Source organism: Artibeus jamaicensis, unplaced genomic scaffold (assembly GCF_021234435.1).
Source record: "Artibeus jamaicensis isolate MK-2021 breed Jamaican fruit bat unplaced genomic scaffold, CSHL_Jam_final contig_447, whole genome shotgun sequence".
Taxonomy (NCBI): domain Eukaryota; kingdom Metazoa; phylum Chordata; class Mammalia; order Chiroptera; family Phyllostomidae; genus Artibeus; species Artibeus jamaicensis.
Window position 1 is genome coordinate 961721 of NW_026521834.1, and position 15806 is coordinate 977526.

The following is a 15806-nucleotide window of genomic DNA, read 5'->3' on the forward strand; positions in this document are numbered from 1 at the left end:
CCAGAAGCTCCCCCGCTTCCCGTATAAGCAAAACTGGACAACACCAGGCAGAGACCTGTCTGCTTGCCGGCTTGCATTTTTGGGGAGGGGTACAAAGACACAGGGCCTGGTTCAACTGCAGACTCTGTGATTGCAAACCTGGGAGAATCCAGAGACGCATTAGCCTCACAGGTCTGGTTGGGGACTGAGCCGGAATGAGACACAGGCTGTCCAGAGAGTTTTGTTTTGTTTTGTTTGTTTTGTTTTGTTTTGTTTTGTTTTGTTTTGTTTTGTTTTGTTTTGATTGGAAGTGGACTGAGGTGTTCTCCTGCCAGGGCAGCTTGGCTTGCTTCCTATCCGGCCTTGCAGCGAGCCAGGGGAAAGTGGAGGCATTTGGGGACTAGCCACACGAATGGGAAGCGCCCTGCCAGTTACTCCGGGTCCCAGAAGGTCTGGTGGAAGCGGAGGCCTCTGAGCCACCACCAGGGGACTGGGAAGCCCGCTGCCCATTACGCCAATCCCAGAAGGAGGAGCTCGCGGGGTCAGAGAGTTCGGAGAGGCGCCGCAGGACAAAGACGCTCCCTGCCGGTTTCTTGCTTGCACGCAAAGCCGGACTCTTGAGCGCACTGGCGCAGAGATCTTTGAGCCGGGGCTACTGGACCTAGAAGCGCCAGACGGTTTCTCGCATGAGGGGGGGCGCAGAGAACTCTAGGCTGACGCCACTACGATCGGGAAGTGCATCCGGGCGGCGTGGACCGGGAAGCACGGGTTGCGCAGTCCCGGACTGCCCCGGGAGTGTGCCCAGCAAGTGCGCAGGCGCCCACACCCCAATCTAGTAGCCTGGCTGGTGCGTGCACTTGCGCGGGCATCCCAGCACACAGAGAGATCCTGCTACAACTAGAAAAACCAGTCTGGACAGTTTGAAACCAACAAGGGAAGGGTTTCTCTGTTGTTGTTATTGTTTATTTGTGTTTTTTTGCTGTTTACTTGTTTGTTTTTTTAATTTTTTATGGTTTTTTTCCTTTTTTAGTAACTTTTTTGTGCATTAGTTTAGTAACCTTATATATTTTTAAATTTATCACTGCTTTATCTTTATATACTTTGTGCCTCTCCTTTCTTTTTCCCTGTTTTAGTCCTTCTCCCTTTCCTCTTAAACTCATTGCTTTTGCCTCCCCTCTCCTGCCTTTTCATTTGATTGTATGTTGCTCCGTTTCCTTTTACCCTCAAGAGACAAACAACTAGGAACTGTGAAAGGACCAGAATGGGATGCCCGAAGAGGGGGCATCTCAACAGTAGAGACAGAGAAACAAACTTCACCTTCCTATAGCAGAGAAGCCACGAGGAGATGCTTTTTTTTTTCATTATTTTCACCTCTTTTATATTTTAATAATATCTCTGTATTCCTCCTTTTTCTGTAGAGGCTTCTTAGTCTTGAGTAGGTATATTGTATTATTAGACAGGCTCCCCCTGTCCTTTCCTCCACAGTGCTTTGCTAACCCTCTAAACTACACGCCACTTGTTTTCCTTTAGCACACTACCTAAAGCACTATACCCCCTTTTCAGACAGATCACATAGAGATTGTTATACGAGTGCTGCTCTAATATTAGTGTAAATAATAGCTGATCTATGCAACAGTAAAATAGTTCACAACACATCTCCTGGATCTTAACCCATTGTATGGGTCCCTGAACTCTATCACTGTAGTGGTTACCTCTACTTGCTCACACACCACGCCTATTTACCGTTCCTTATACTCACCTTACCTCAAAATCTGACCATCTAAAACCTCACCACTTTCTAGTTACAACTAACAAGACTTCCCCCCCCCCAACAAGAGGCTTATCTTTTGTCCATCCTCTCGTAAAAGTGTCAAGTTGGGCTGAAGAATACTGTTAATACAATATACAGTCTAAAGATCACCTATCTCCTCTCTACCAGCTGTGACTGTAAATATCATAAAAAAACTCTTATGCTGTCATAAACCATTTTGCCTCCTCCTACAACTGATTACACATACACAATAAAAGGAGTAGGTGGAAACGGAGAACATCAAGATACCTGAAGGAGCCTGCACCACTGAAATTCACAGGCAGTATACCGCAGAAGTTCACAGCATAAACCCAGGGAGTCAGAACAGATCAATTTTAGAAGCTGAGGCCAACAAGAAGAGTCGCACAAACAATGGGAAGACAAAGAAACAATCACCAAATAAAAGAAAAAGCAGAGGCTTCAGAAAGAATGTTAGATGAAATAGAAGCTAATCAACTAACAGATAGTTAATTCAAAGCACTGGTAGTCATGAAGTTCAAAGAGCTCACAATGAGCTACCAAAAACTACAGGGGAGCTAACAATGACCTCACCACAAACTATATCAACATGAAAAAGGAAATAGAAACTATCAGCAAGGGACAAGAGGAAATGAAGAATACAATCTCTGAATTGAAGAACACAGTAGATAGTTTCAAAAGTAGGATAGAAGAGGCGGAGGATAGGATTAGCGAGTTGGAGGACAAAGTAGAAAGCATCTCACAGAAAGAGCAGGAAAATGAAAAGAACCTTAGAAAGAATGAAGAGGGATTAAGAGAAATACAAGACAATATGAAACCTAATAATATCCGAATAATAGGGATACCAGAAGGAGAAGAAGAAGAACAAGGAATAGAAAACATATTTGAAAGAGTAATGAGAGAAAATTTTCCTAATTTGATGACAGAAAAAGTCACACAAATCCAGGAATCACAGAGAGTCCCAATCAAGAGGAACCCAAGGAGGCCCACTTCAAGACACATCATCATTAAAATGGCAAAATTCCAAGACAAAGAGAGAATCTTAAAGGCAGCAAGGGAGAAAAAAGAAGTAACATACAAGGGAGCCCCAATAAGGCTAGCTACTGACTTCTCAATGGAAACACTCCAAGCAAGAAGAGAATGGCAAGAAATATTCCAAGTAATGAGAACCAAAGGCCTGCACCCAAGACTACTTTACCCAGCAAGGCTCTCAATCAAGATAGAAGGCCAAATAAAGAGCTTCCAAGACAAAAGAAGTCTAAAAGAATATGTCTCCACCAAACCAGTCCTACAAAAAATACTAAAAGGACTGCTTTAAGGAAAGGAAGGAAAAGTGAGAGACAGAGAGGAACACAGGTACAAAAAATGGAAATGAATAAGTACCTATCAATAATAACCTTAAACGTAAATGGATTAAATGGTCCAATCAAAAGACACAGAATAGCTGACTGGATAAGAAAGCATGACCCTCACATATGTTGCCTACAAGAGACCCACCTCAGGACAAAGGACCATCACAGACTAAAAGTGAAAGGCTGGAAACAAATTTTCCAAGCAAACGGACAAGAAAAAAAAGCTGGGGTAGCAATTCTCATATCAGACAAAATAGACTTCAAAAAGAGGACCATAAAGAGAGACCCAGAAGGTCACTTCATAATACTCAAGGGAAGAACCCACCAAGAAGACATTAACATTGTAAATATATCTGCACCCAACATAGGAGCACTAAAATATATCAAGAAAATCTTAGAGAACTTCAAGAAAGATATTGACAGCAACACAGTTATAGTAGGGGATTTTAACACCCCACTATAAAAAATGGACAGATCTTCCAAACAAAATATCAATAAAGATATTGTGTCATTAAACAACACCCTAGATGAGGACTTAACTGATATATATATAGAGCCCTTCACCCCAAAGAAGCTAAATACACATTCTTTTCAAATGCACATGGAACATTCTCAAAGATAGACCACATGATAGGTCACAAAACGAGCCTCAACAAAGTCAAGAAAATTGAAATGATACCAAGCATTTTCTCTGACCACAAGGGACTGAAATTGGAAACCAACCCTAGAGGAAAAAACCCAAAGCACCCAAAATCATGGAGACTGAATGGTATGCTACTAAACAATGAATGGGTAAAGAATGAAATTAGGGAAGAAATCAAAAAGTTTCTGGAAACAAATGAAAATATTCTCACAACAACCCAAAACTTATGGGACACAGCAAAGGCAGTCCTGAGAGGGAAGTTTATAGCAATACAGGCCTACCTAAAGAAGACAGAAACATTTCAAACAAACAACCTTACTCTACGCCTGCAAGAACTCGAGGAACAACAACAAAAACAGCCCAAAGCAAGTGGAAGGAAAGAAATAACCAAGATCAGAGCAGAACTAAATGATATAGAGACTAAAAGCACAATCCTAAGGATTAACGAATCCAGGAGTTGGTTCTTTGAAAAGATAAACAAAATCAACAAGCCTTTAAGTAGGCTCATCAAGAAAACAAGGGAACAATAAACACAATCAGAAATGAAAGAGGAGAGATTACAACTGATACCACAGAAATAGAAAGGATTGTAAGAAATTACTATGAAGAACTATATGCCAAGAAACTTGAGAACCTAGGGAAATGGACACATTTCTAGAAAAATATAATCTCCCAAAACTCAATGAAAAAGAAGTATAACACCTGAATAGACTAATAACAGCAAAAGAAATTGAAGCAGTAATCAAAAAACTCCCATCACACAAAAGCCCCGGACCAGATGGATTCACAGGAGAATTCTACAAAGCATTTAAAGAAGAGCTAACCCCCATTCTTCACAAACTATTCCCAAAAATCCAAAAGGATGGAAAACTCCCAAACTCCTTTTATGAAGCCAGCATCATCCTAATTCCAAAACCAGATAGAGATACAACAAAGAAAGAAAACTTCAGGCCAATATCGCTGATGAACATAGATGCTAAAATCCTCAAAAAAATATTGGCAAATCGTATCCAACAATATATCCAAAAGATTATACACCATGACCAAGTGGGATTTATCCCAGGGATGCAAGGATGGTTCAACATTCGCAAAACAGTAAATGTAATTCATGACATAAACAAAAGCAAAGACAAAAACCACATGATCATATCAATAGATGTGGAAACAGCTTTTGATAAGGTCCAGCACCCATTTATGATAAAAACACTCAGCAAAGTGGGAATACAGGGAGCATTCCTCAATATAATAAAGGCCATTTATGAGAGACCTACAGCCAATATCATACTCAATGGGAAAAAACTAAAAGCTTTTCCACTAAGGTCAGGAACAAGACAAGGATGTCCACTTTCACCACTTCTATTCAATATAATATTAGAAGTTTTGGCCACAGTGATCAGGCAGGAAAAGGAAATAAAAGGCACCCAAATAGGAAAGGAGGAAACAAAACTGTCACTGTTTGCAGATGACATGATAGTGTACATGGAAAATCCTATAGACTCTACCCAAAAACTGCTCAAACTAATTAATGAATTTGGCAAAACAGCTGGTTACGAAGTCAATATCCAGAAATCAAAGGCATTTTTATATACGAACAATGAATCAGCAGAAGCAGAAATCAAGGAAAAAAATCCATTTGATATAGCAAAAAGAAAAATAAAATATCTGGGAATAAACCTAACCAAGGAGGTAAAAGACCTATATGCAGAAAACTACACAGCACTGAAGAAATAAATCAAGGAAGACACAAACAAATGGAAACATATACCTTGTTCATGGATTGGAAGAATTAACATCATCAAAATGTCCATACTACCCAAAGCAATACACAGATTCAATGCAATACCTATGAAAGTACCAATGGCATATTTCACAGACATAGAACAAACACTTCAAAGATTTATATGGAATCATAAACGAGCCTGAATAACAACTGCTCTTTTGAGAAAGAAGAACAAAGTAGGAGGGATCACAATACCTGATATCAAACTGTATTACAAAGCCACTGTAATCAAAACAGCCTGGTACTGGCATAAAAACAGGCACATAGACCAATGGAGCAGAACAGAGAGCCCAGAAATCAACCCAACCCTCTACAGTCAATTAATATTTGACAAAGGGGGCAGTAACATAAAATGGAGTAAAGATAGCCTCTTCAGCAAATGGTGTTGGGAGAACTGGACAGCTACGTGCAAAAAAATGAAACTTGAGCACAGACTTACACCATACACCAAAATAAATTCAAGGTGGATAAAAGACTTAAATATAAGCCGTGACACCATTAAAGTCCTAGAGGAGAACATCAGCAAGGAATATACAGGAAAGAATAAACAAATGGGATCTCATCAAAATAAAAAGCTTCTGCATGGCCAAAGAAAACAGTATTAAATTAAAAAGACAACCAACTGTATGGGAAAACATATTTGCCAATGATACCTCAGACAAAGGTTTAATCTCCAAAATATACAAAAAACTTACAAGACTCCACTCTAAGAAGACACCCAACCCAATTAAAAAATGGGAAAAGGACTTGAACAGACACTTCTCCAAAGAGGACATACAGAATATCCAGAGACACATGAAGAGGTGCTCAATCAATATCGTTAGCTATCAGAGAGATGCAAATTAAAACCACAATGAGATACCACTTTACACCAGTCAGGATGGCTATCATAAACAAAGCAACAAACAACAAATGTTGGAGAGGGTGTGGGGAAAAGGGGTCCTTAGTTCACTGTTGGTGGGATTGCAGACTGGTACAACCATTATGGAGAACAGTATGGAATTTTCTCAGAAAAGTAAAAATCGACCTGCCTTTTGACCCAGCAATTCCACTGCTAGGATTATATCCCAAGAATCCTAAAACATCAATTGCAAAGAACCTATGCACCACAATGTTCATAGCAGCACAATTTACAATAGCCAAGAGTTGGAAGCAACCTAGGTGCCCGTCAGTAAATGAATGGATCCAAAAATTGTGGTACATATACACAATGGAATTCTATGCAGCAGAGAGAAAGAAGGAGCTACTACCCTTTGCAACAACATGGATGGAACTGGAAAGCATTATGCTGAGTGAAATAGGCCAGGTGTTGAAAGACAAATACCATATGATCTCACGTTTAACAGGAAGCTAAACAAAACAAACAAGCAAATAGAATAAAAACAAAGACACTAAAATAGAGAACAAGTGGGCAGCGACCAGAGGGGAGAGGGAAGGGAATTTAAAGGGAAAAACGGGGAGGGATTTTGAAGAACAAGTATGAAAGACACAGGGATGAGGACTGTGGGTGGGGGAATGGGAGAGGTGGGGAGACGGGGCGGAGGGGGGGCTGGGATGGGAGAAATTGACAAGAAAACTGTACTGTAAAAATAACTAAATAAATTTTTTTAAAAAGGGAAAAAAGAGGAAAGGGTAAAAGGGGTCAAATATATGGAAATAGAAGATTTGACTTTGGGTTGTGGGTACACAATGCAATATAAAGATGATGTATCATAGAATTATAATATATCAATATTGAAACCAATATGATTTTATTAACCAATGCCACCCAAATAAATTTATTTAGGAATAAATAAATATAAGGGCATTTTGCTTATGACAATTCTCTATATCATACAGTGTAGTTCTGAAAAATAAAGTAAATGAAATGAAAAGCAAGGATTCTGGCTTATGTTCCAGTGCCACTTTTGATTCTGTTTTCTCATCTGTAGAAGTTCTGCTCTGTTCTTATCTCACAGAGAAGTTAACTAAGTGTTAGCTCTCAGGCACACTGAATTTCATGAATGTAGGTACTGTATCTACTAGCCAGGTATATGTTCATACATAGCTATTGTGTAATATACTTGGGGATTGATGCCTATTACTCATTAAAAGGATAAACTTGAAAAACTGAAAGAACAACATTAGAAATTATTATCTTTCTTAATAATGCACATAAGAGAACCAGAAATGTGAGAACTGTGACTTCCTCCTAATCATAATTACTTGGACACTTTCCTGACCTCTGACCTAATTTACCTGTGGAAATATCTTTTGAGATAAAGAATTCACAACCAATATTACTTTCCTAGGTCTTTTTCCTTCCCTAATTCTTACAATGTTAAGTATTTATAATCTATTTAAATGGACCTAGTATCTTTTAATCTGCAGGTTAATTCAAAAGTAAATTGAGGGTCACTTGCTATTTTTTTCATTTCTTTTAACACATAAATTTGCCTCTTTTAGTAGGTCAGTTTGTGCATGAACGGTCCTTTCATAATGTAATTCCTAATCATCAGCAACAAGTACCTCAGTTTTCTTTACAAAAATTTTTACTCTAAATTCATTGACTGTCTCCTTATAATGTGCAAGGTTATAAAAAATCATTGATTAACTTCTAAAATGAGCTAAAAGTAAGATGTGAATAGGAAATTGAACTCAAAACAATTCACAGTACAAACTTGTAACTGCTGAATATGTGCTAATATTCATCAATTTATCACATCTTGCTTTCATGATTATATTAAAAGGCTATGTCATTTTTCCTAATTAGATTAGACAGTAGAATACATCTGTATAGTGCCAAACAGTATGGACATACTCAAAAGCAAACTGATACAGTATGTCAAAGGGACACAGGAGCAAACTGAAAGTGGACCCACTGGTCAAAGATATACCAATTTGAGCAATAAATTACCTAGTATTAGATTATAACAAAATATTAAAAGTATCCACTAGTCCATACTGATAAAAGTGATTGAATAAATTAATAAGAGAGTTAGAACACACAAATCTCCCACACACAATTCCAAATAATTTATGTAGACACTCTGTCTTAAGTATAAAGTACACAGTGACAATCTTCCAAAGAGAGCAGTATGGAAAGAGGGAATAATAAATTTAAAACGGGGAAATCTGACACATACTGCCTCAGCTAGATGATTAAGGTTAATATCCACAGCGAAGTTATGTTGATAGTATGTACCCTTAAAGCCATAGACAGTCAACCTGAGTGCTGGAGAGTCGCCCCCATTGACCAAGATGGCAGCGGGGGGAGGTTCTACACTGAGTGCTGACAAAAGCTAGAAATATGAATGGATAAAAAAGTCCTCCCCTCCCTATCCCTGTAAGTGAAGCAGCCTTGAGCAGGAAAAGGAGATGGTCTTTGAGATGGGAGTCTACCATTCTCCCAGGTTGCAGGTGACAACTTAATAAAACCTCTTGCCTTTTGCACTAGCACCTGCCTCACAAGTCTGGCTTTCTTTGGGGCATGCAGCTAAACCTCTGTTTGTTCAGTTACACCCTTAATATGATGAGAAGGATACTTCTGTGATATTCCTCTTAAAATCTATAACCCAGTGTAACCATGAGAAAAGTATCAGATAAACCCAAGTTCAGTAATATTTTGTAAAATAACTAATCATTAAAAATGGCCAAGATCATAAAAAATAAAGTAGATCTGAGAAACTGTCATAGTCTAGTGCAGTCTAAGGAGACCTGACATCTAAACATAATGTATCCTAGATGGCATCATGGAACATAAAAAGGACATTAAGTAAAAATTAAAGAAATATTAATGATTTTCCAAGTATAGATCTTTTACATTCTTGGTTAAGTTTGTTCCTAGTCATTTTATTTTTTTGGAAGAAATTATGAGTGAGGCTGCTTTCTTAGTTTCCCTTTATAATAGTTCATTGTTAATGTATAAAAATGCAATTGATTTTTGGATATTTTTAAAAGATTTTATTTATTTATTTTTAGAGAGAGAGGAAGGGAAGGAGAAAGTGAAGGAGAGGAGCACCAGTGTGTGGTTGCCTCTCACACACCTTCTACCAGGGACCTGACCTACAACCCAGGCATGTGCCCTGACTGGGAATTGAACTGGTGATCCTCTGTTTCACAGCCCATGTTCAGTCCACTGAGCTACATCAGCCAGGGTAGATTTCTGGATATTTATTTTGTATCCTGCTACTTTACTGAATTCATTTATCAGTGCTAGTAGTGTTTTTATGGAATCCTTAGGGTTCTCTATATACAGTATTGTGTCACCTGCAAATAATGACAGTTTTACTTCTTCCTTTCTAATTTGGATGGCTTTATTCAAAGCTGTGGCTGGGACTTCCAGTACTATATTGAAAGTGAACATCCATGTCTTATTCCCAACCTTAAGGGAAACACTCGTACTTTTTACCAATTGAGTATGATGTTGGCTGTGGGTTTGCCATATGGCAAACCTTTATTACATTGAGGTGTGTTCTCTCTATTCCCACTTTGCTGAGAGTTTTTATCATAAATGGATGCTGGATTTTTATCAGATAATTTTTTTGCATCTATTATATGATCATGTGGTTCTTATCCTTCATTTTGTTTATATGGTATATCACATTTATTGACTTACAGATATTGTACAAACTATGCATCTCTGGACTAAATACCACTTGATCATGGTATAAGATCTTTTTTTAAAAAAAATCCTTACCTGAGTATATGTTCATTGATTATAGAGAGAGAAGAAGGGAGAGAGGGAGGGAGGAAGGGAGAGAGAGAGAGAAAAACATCAATTGGTTGCCTTGTGTACATGACCTGACTGGGGTTTTGGTGCACAGGATAATGCTCCAACCAATTGAGCCAGCAGATAAGGGTAGATCTTTTTTATGTATTGCTAGACCCAGTTTGCTAATATTTTGTTGAGGATGATAGCATCTGTGTTCATCAGGTTTATCAGCCTATAATTTTCTTTCTTTGTAGTGTCTTTATCTAGTTGTGGAATTAGGATAATGCTGACCTGGTAAATTGAGCTTGGGAATATTCCCTCCTCTTGAATTTTTTTCAAAGCGTTTGAGGGTAGATGTTAGTTCTTCTCTGAATGACTGGTAAAATTCACCTGTGAAGCCATCCAGTCCAGGAGTTTTTTTAATGCTGCTTCAATTTCACTAGATCTGTATTCAGAAAATTATAAGACACTGAAGAAAGAGATTTAAGAAGATACAAATAAGTGGAAGCATAACCATGTTCATGGAGAGGAAGAATTAACAGCATTAAAATGTCCATGCTACCCAAAGCAATCTATAGATTTAACACAATTCCTATCAAGATACCAATGGAATATTTCACAAAACTAGAACAAATACTCCAATAATTTAGATGGGACTATAAATGATCCCAAAGAGCCACAGCAATTTTGAGAAAGAAGAACAAAATTGAAGGAATCACACTACCTGATATAAAACTATACTACAGGCCATAGCAATCAAAACAACATGATACTAATATAAAAACACATATAGATTAATGGAATAGAATAGAGATCTCAGAAATAAACTCATGTCTTTACAGTCAATTAATATTTTACAAACGATACAATGAGGTAAAGACAGTCTATTCAATAAAGGTTGTTGGGAAAATTGGAAAGATGTGCAAAAAAATTATAACTAGACCATCTTCTTACACCATACACAAGAATAAACTGAAAATGGATCAAAAAGTGAAATGTTAGACTCAAAATCATAAAAATCTTAGCAGGAAACAGTAAAATCTTAAACATCTCATGTTTCTGATATATCTCCTCAGGCAAAGGAAAGAAGAAAAAATAAGACTACATCAAACTAAAAATTTTGCACAGCAAAGGAAACCATCAACAAAATGAAAACACAACTTACCGAATGGGAGAACATATTCACTGATATATCTGATAAGGGGTTAATATCTAAAATTTATAAAGAACTTATACAACTCAGCCCTGATGGACATACCTCAGTTGGTTGGGTGTCCTGCAGGATGAGAAGTTGCTGGTTTAATTCCTGGTCAGGGCACATGCCTAGGTTATGGGCCAAGTCCCTGTTTGGGAGCATGCAAGGGGCAGTCAATCAATGTTTCTCTCATATATCATCAATGTTTCTCTCCCCCTTTTCTCTCCCTTTCTTCCCCTCTCTCTTAAAAATAAGTAAGTAAAAATATTTTAGGAAGCTGTGGCCACCACTACCAAGCATGACATCAGACCTTGTCCAGTTAGCGGCCAGTATGGCAGAGCATGTGGCACTGGAGGAGCTACTGCAACTTCAGGGAGAGCTTGTAGGGGGACTGAAACAGCAGGAGGCCAGCACTAAGGAGATTGAGGAGGAGATGGCAAAACTACTGCAACTGAAGGCAGAGCTGAGCCGTGATGAAGGGAGACAGAAAATTGTGCTCAGAACTCCCAAGAGCACAAGAGACTACAGTCCCTGGCAGATGGCAGCTCAAGAAGGTGTTCGATATAATCATCAGCTGCTTCAAGTGCTGTGATGCAAAAGTAATTGATACACCTGTATTTGAACTAAAAGAAACACTGACTGGCAAGTACAGAGAAGACTCTAAACTTAGCCATGACCTGAAGGACCAGGGTACAGAGCTGCTGTCCCTTCGCTATGACCTCACTGCTCCTTTTGCTCGATATTTGGCAATGAATAAACTCACCAACATTAAATGTTACCACATAGCAAAAGTATACCGGCAGGATAACCCAGCCATGACCTGAGGTCAATACTGGGAATTCTATCAGTGTGATTCTGGCATTGCTGGGAAATTTGATCCTATGATCCCTGATGCAGAGTGCCTGAAGATCACATGTGAGATCCTGAATTTACTGCAGATAGGTGACTTCTTTGTCAAGGTGGATGATTGGCGCATCCTAGATGGGATGTTTGCAATCTGTAGAGTTTCTGATAGCAAGTTCCGCACCATCTGTTCCTCAGTGGACAAGCCAGACAAGGTGTCCTGGGAAGAAGTAAAGAATGAGATGGTGGGAGAGAAGGGACTTGCACCTGAGGTGGCTGACCACATTGGGGACTATGTCCAGCAGCATGGTGGAATATGCCTGGTCCAGGACCCTAAACTATCCCAAAACAAGTAGGCCTTAGAGGACCTGGGAGAACTGAAGCTGCTGTTTGAGTATTTGACTGTGTTTGGCATCACTGACAAGATATCCTTTGCCCTGAACCTTGCTTGAGGGCTGAATTACTATTTATGAGGCAGTGCTGCTATAGACCCCAATCCAGGCTTGGGAGGAGCCTCTGGGTATAGGCAGTGTAGCCACTGGTGGGTGCTATGATGGGTTGGTGGGCATGTTCAACCCCAAAGGGCTCAAGGTTCCATGCATGGGGCTCAGCATTAGAGTGGAACAGATCTTCTCCATCATGGATCAGAGGTTGGAGCCTTTGGAGAAAAAGGTGGGAACCACAGAAACACGCGTGCTTGTGGCATCCGCATAGAAGCTGCTGGAGGAGAGACTGAAGCTCATCTCATGGCTGTGGGATGCTGGGATCAAGGCTGATCTGCTTTACAAAAAAAACCCAAAGTTACTGAACTAGCTGCAGTACTGTGAAGGAGGCAGGCATCTCACTGATGGCCATAATTGGTAAGCCAGAGCTCAAGGACGGGGCCATCAAGTTCCATTTGGTGGCCAGCAGAGAAGAGATGGAGGTCCAAAGAGAAGACCTTGTGAAGGAAATCAAAAGGAGAACAAGCCAGCCCCTTTGTATCTGCTGAATTAACTATCCAAGGAAAGTGAGATGGACTAATATTACGGCTCAGACAAAACTCTGCATATGTGCTTACACAGCTTTGCACACTTCTGCTCCAGTAGGAAAACCCAAAGGGTCATCCAAACTGTAGGGAACCACTTCACATGGTGTGGAAAAGTAGCTCAGCCCTCACATGGAAAACCAGTGGGGTGAGCGTGGCACACAGGACCACGCCCACATAGAGGTTTTCCCATGGGGAATCAGGCTTCCATTGTTCCTAGACTGCTATGAGACTTGCTTTTGCTAAAACTCCCTCACCCTGATTTGAGGCACAAGGGCTTACTGCAACTTCCTAAAATCTGAGCTAAACCTCCCAAGTATGGAGTGTGACCTGTTCAACCACTTTTCCCCTTGGTCTGCAACATCCTTCTCTTTGAAGTAATTAGCAACATTCTTTCCTTTGTTATTTGTAAAAGGTAGTCCCCTGCAGTGAACCTGTGCATAGTAAATGAGGACTACCCACCATGTAAAGTACCCAGAGAAGCAATAAAAGTCTGTCCAGGCAGGAACTGAACTCTCTGGCCCTCTCACCCTCCCTCTCTCTCAGAGAGTGGCCATGCCATCCCTTTTTCTCCACAGGACTTCTGTTCATATGCATTTGTTCACAAGCAGCCACAACATACGCAGATCCTGCAGGCCAGGATCTGCCACACTGAACAAAGACTTTTTATTTTTATTGTGATTATTTTATTGGTTATCACAGGCTAAAAGGGCCACGTACTGTGCCATTTGTCTATAGGAGGCCCTGAGGGCTCAGTCCAGTCTGGGCTACAGGGGCTAGGCCTGAGACGGCCTCCTCTGCAGGGCACTACACCAGGTGCAGGGACTGCTCCTCCAAACCAGTCACTAAAGGTGCAATAAAACATCTCAACCACAAAAAAAAATTTTTTTAAAGAACACTACTATAAGGTATCACCTCACACCTATCATACTGGCCATCATCAATAAATGAACAAACAAGTATTGGCAAGCATGTGGAGAAAAGAGAACATTTGTGCATTGTTGGTGGTAATACAGAGTGGTGCAGCAACTGTTGAAAGCAGTATAGAACTACCTCAAAAATTTAAAAAGGGAACTGCCTTGTGACCCACTGATTCCACTTTTGGATTATCCAAAGAAATATGAAATACTAATTTGAAAAATATATGTACCCCTATGTTTGTTGCAGTGTTTTTTACAATAGCCAAGTGTCCATCAGTAGATGAGTTGATTAAAAAAAAAACAGGTACAGTTCCACAATGAAATACTACTCAGCCACAAAAAAGAAGGAAATCTTAATATTAATTTAATACTGTTTTCTTTAGCCATGCAGAAGCTTTTTATTTTGATGAGATCCCATTTGTTTATCCTTTCCTTTAGGTTCCTTGCTCTAGGGGACATATCAGTAAAAATGTTGCTGCGTGAAATATCTGAGATTTTCCTGCCAATGTTCTCCTCTAGGACTTTAATGGTGTCATGGCTTATATTTAAGTCTTTTACCCACCTTGAATTTATTTTGGTGTATGGTGTAAGTTTGTGCTCAAGTTTCATTTTTTTGCACATAGCTGTCCAGTTCTCCCAAAACCATTTGTTGAAGAGGCTATTTTTACTCCATTTTATGTTACTGCCACCTTTGTCCAATATTAGTTGCCCATGGAGACTTGGGTTTATTTCTTGGCTCTCTGTTCTGTACCACTGTTCCATGTGCCTGTTTTTAAGTCAGTACCAGGCTGTTTTGATTACAGTGGCCTTGTAATACAGTTTGATACCAGGTATTGTGATCCCTCCTACTTTGTTCTTCTTTCTCAAAATTGCGGCTGCTATTTGGGGTTGTTTATGGTTCCATATAAATTTTTGAAGTGTTGTTCTATGTCTGTGAAATATGCCATTGGTACTTCAGTAAGTATTGCATTGAATCTGTAAATTGCTTTGGGTAATATGGTAATATGGACATTTTGGGTAATATGGACATTTTGATGATGTTAATTCTTCCAATCCATGAACATGGTATATGTTTCTATTTGTTTATGTCTTTCTTGATTTCTTTCTTCAGTGTTGTATAGTTTTTCTGTACACAGGTCTTTTACCACCTTGGTTAGGTTTATTCCCAGATATTTTATTTTTCTTTTTGCTATGTTGAATGGGATTTTTTCCTTGGTTTCTGCTTCTGCTGTTTCATTGTTTGTCGGGAGCCAGCCAGCAACTGTCCCTTAACAAGGTCGGGATGGTTGAGATGCATCTGCAAGGCAGAGGCAACTATGGTTGGATTTCCTGTCTATCTCTCCTTACAAGTTTGTTTTGGTGATCAAAAGGTGGTGGGATTGTTAGACACCTGTATTTCAGGTTCATTGATTCGCATAATTCCAATGAAGTTGTACAAAATAATTTCTTGACCACAGAACAAAGTTCCCTCTAATGAAATAGCCCCTGAAGTTCTAAAAGTTGTTGGAGTAACAGCCCCTCCTTCACCTTGAACAGGAATATATATTAATTAGAATTTAGTAGGCAAAGAAACAGGAGAAGCTTG

General features: G+C 39.4%; 1 pseudogene; it reads left to right on the forward strand.

Moving 5' to 3' along the window:
* Positions 1-11573: 11573 nt before the first annotated feature.
* On the forward strand, positions 11574-15198 carry LOC119039787 (histidine--tRNA ligase, cytoplasmic-like; annotated as a pseudogene).
* The last annotated feature ends 608 nt before the right edge of the window (positions 15199-15806 follow it).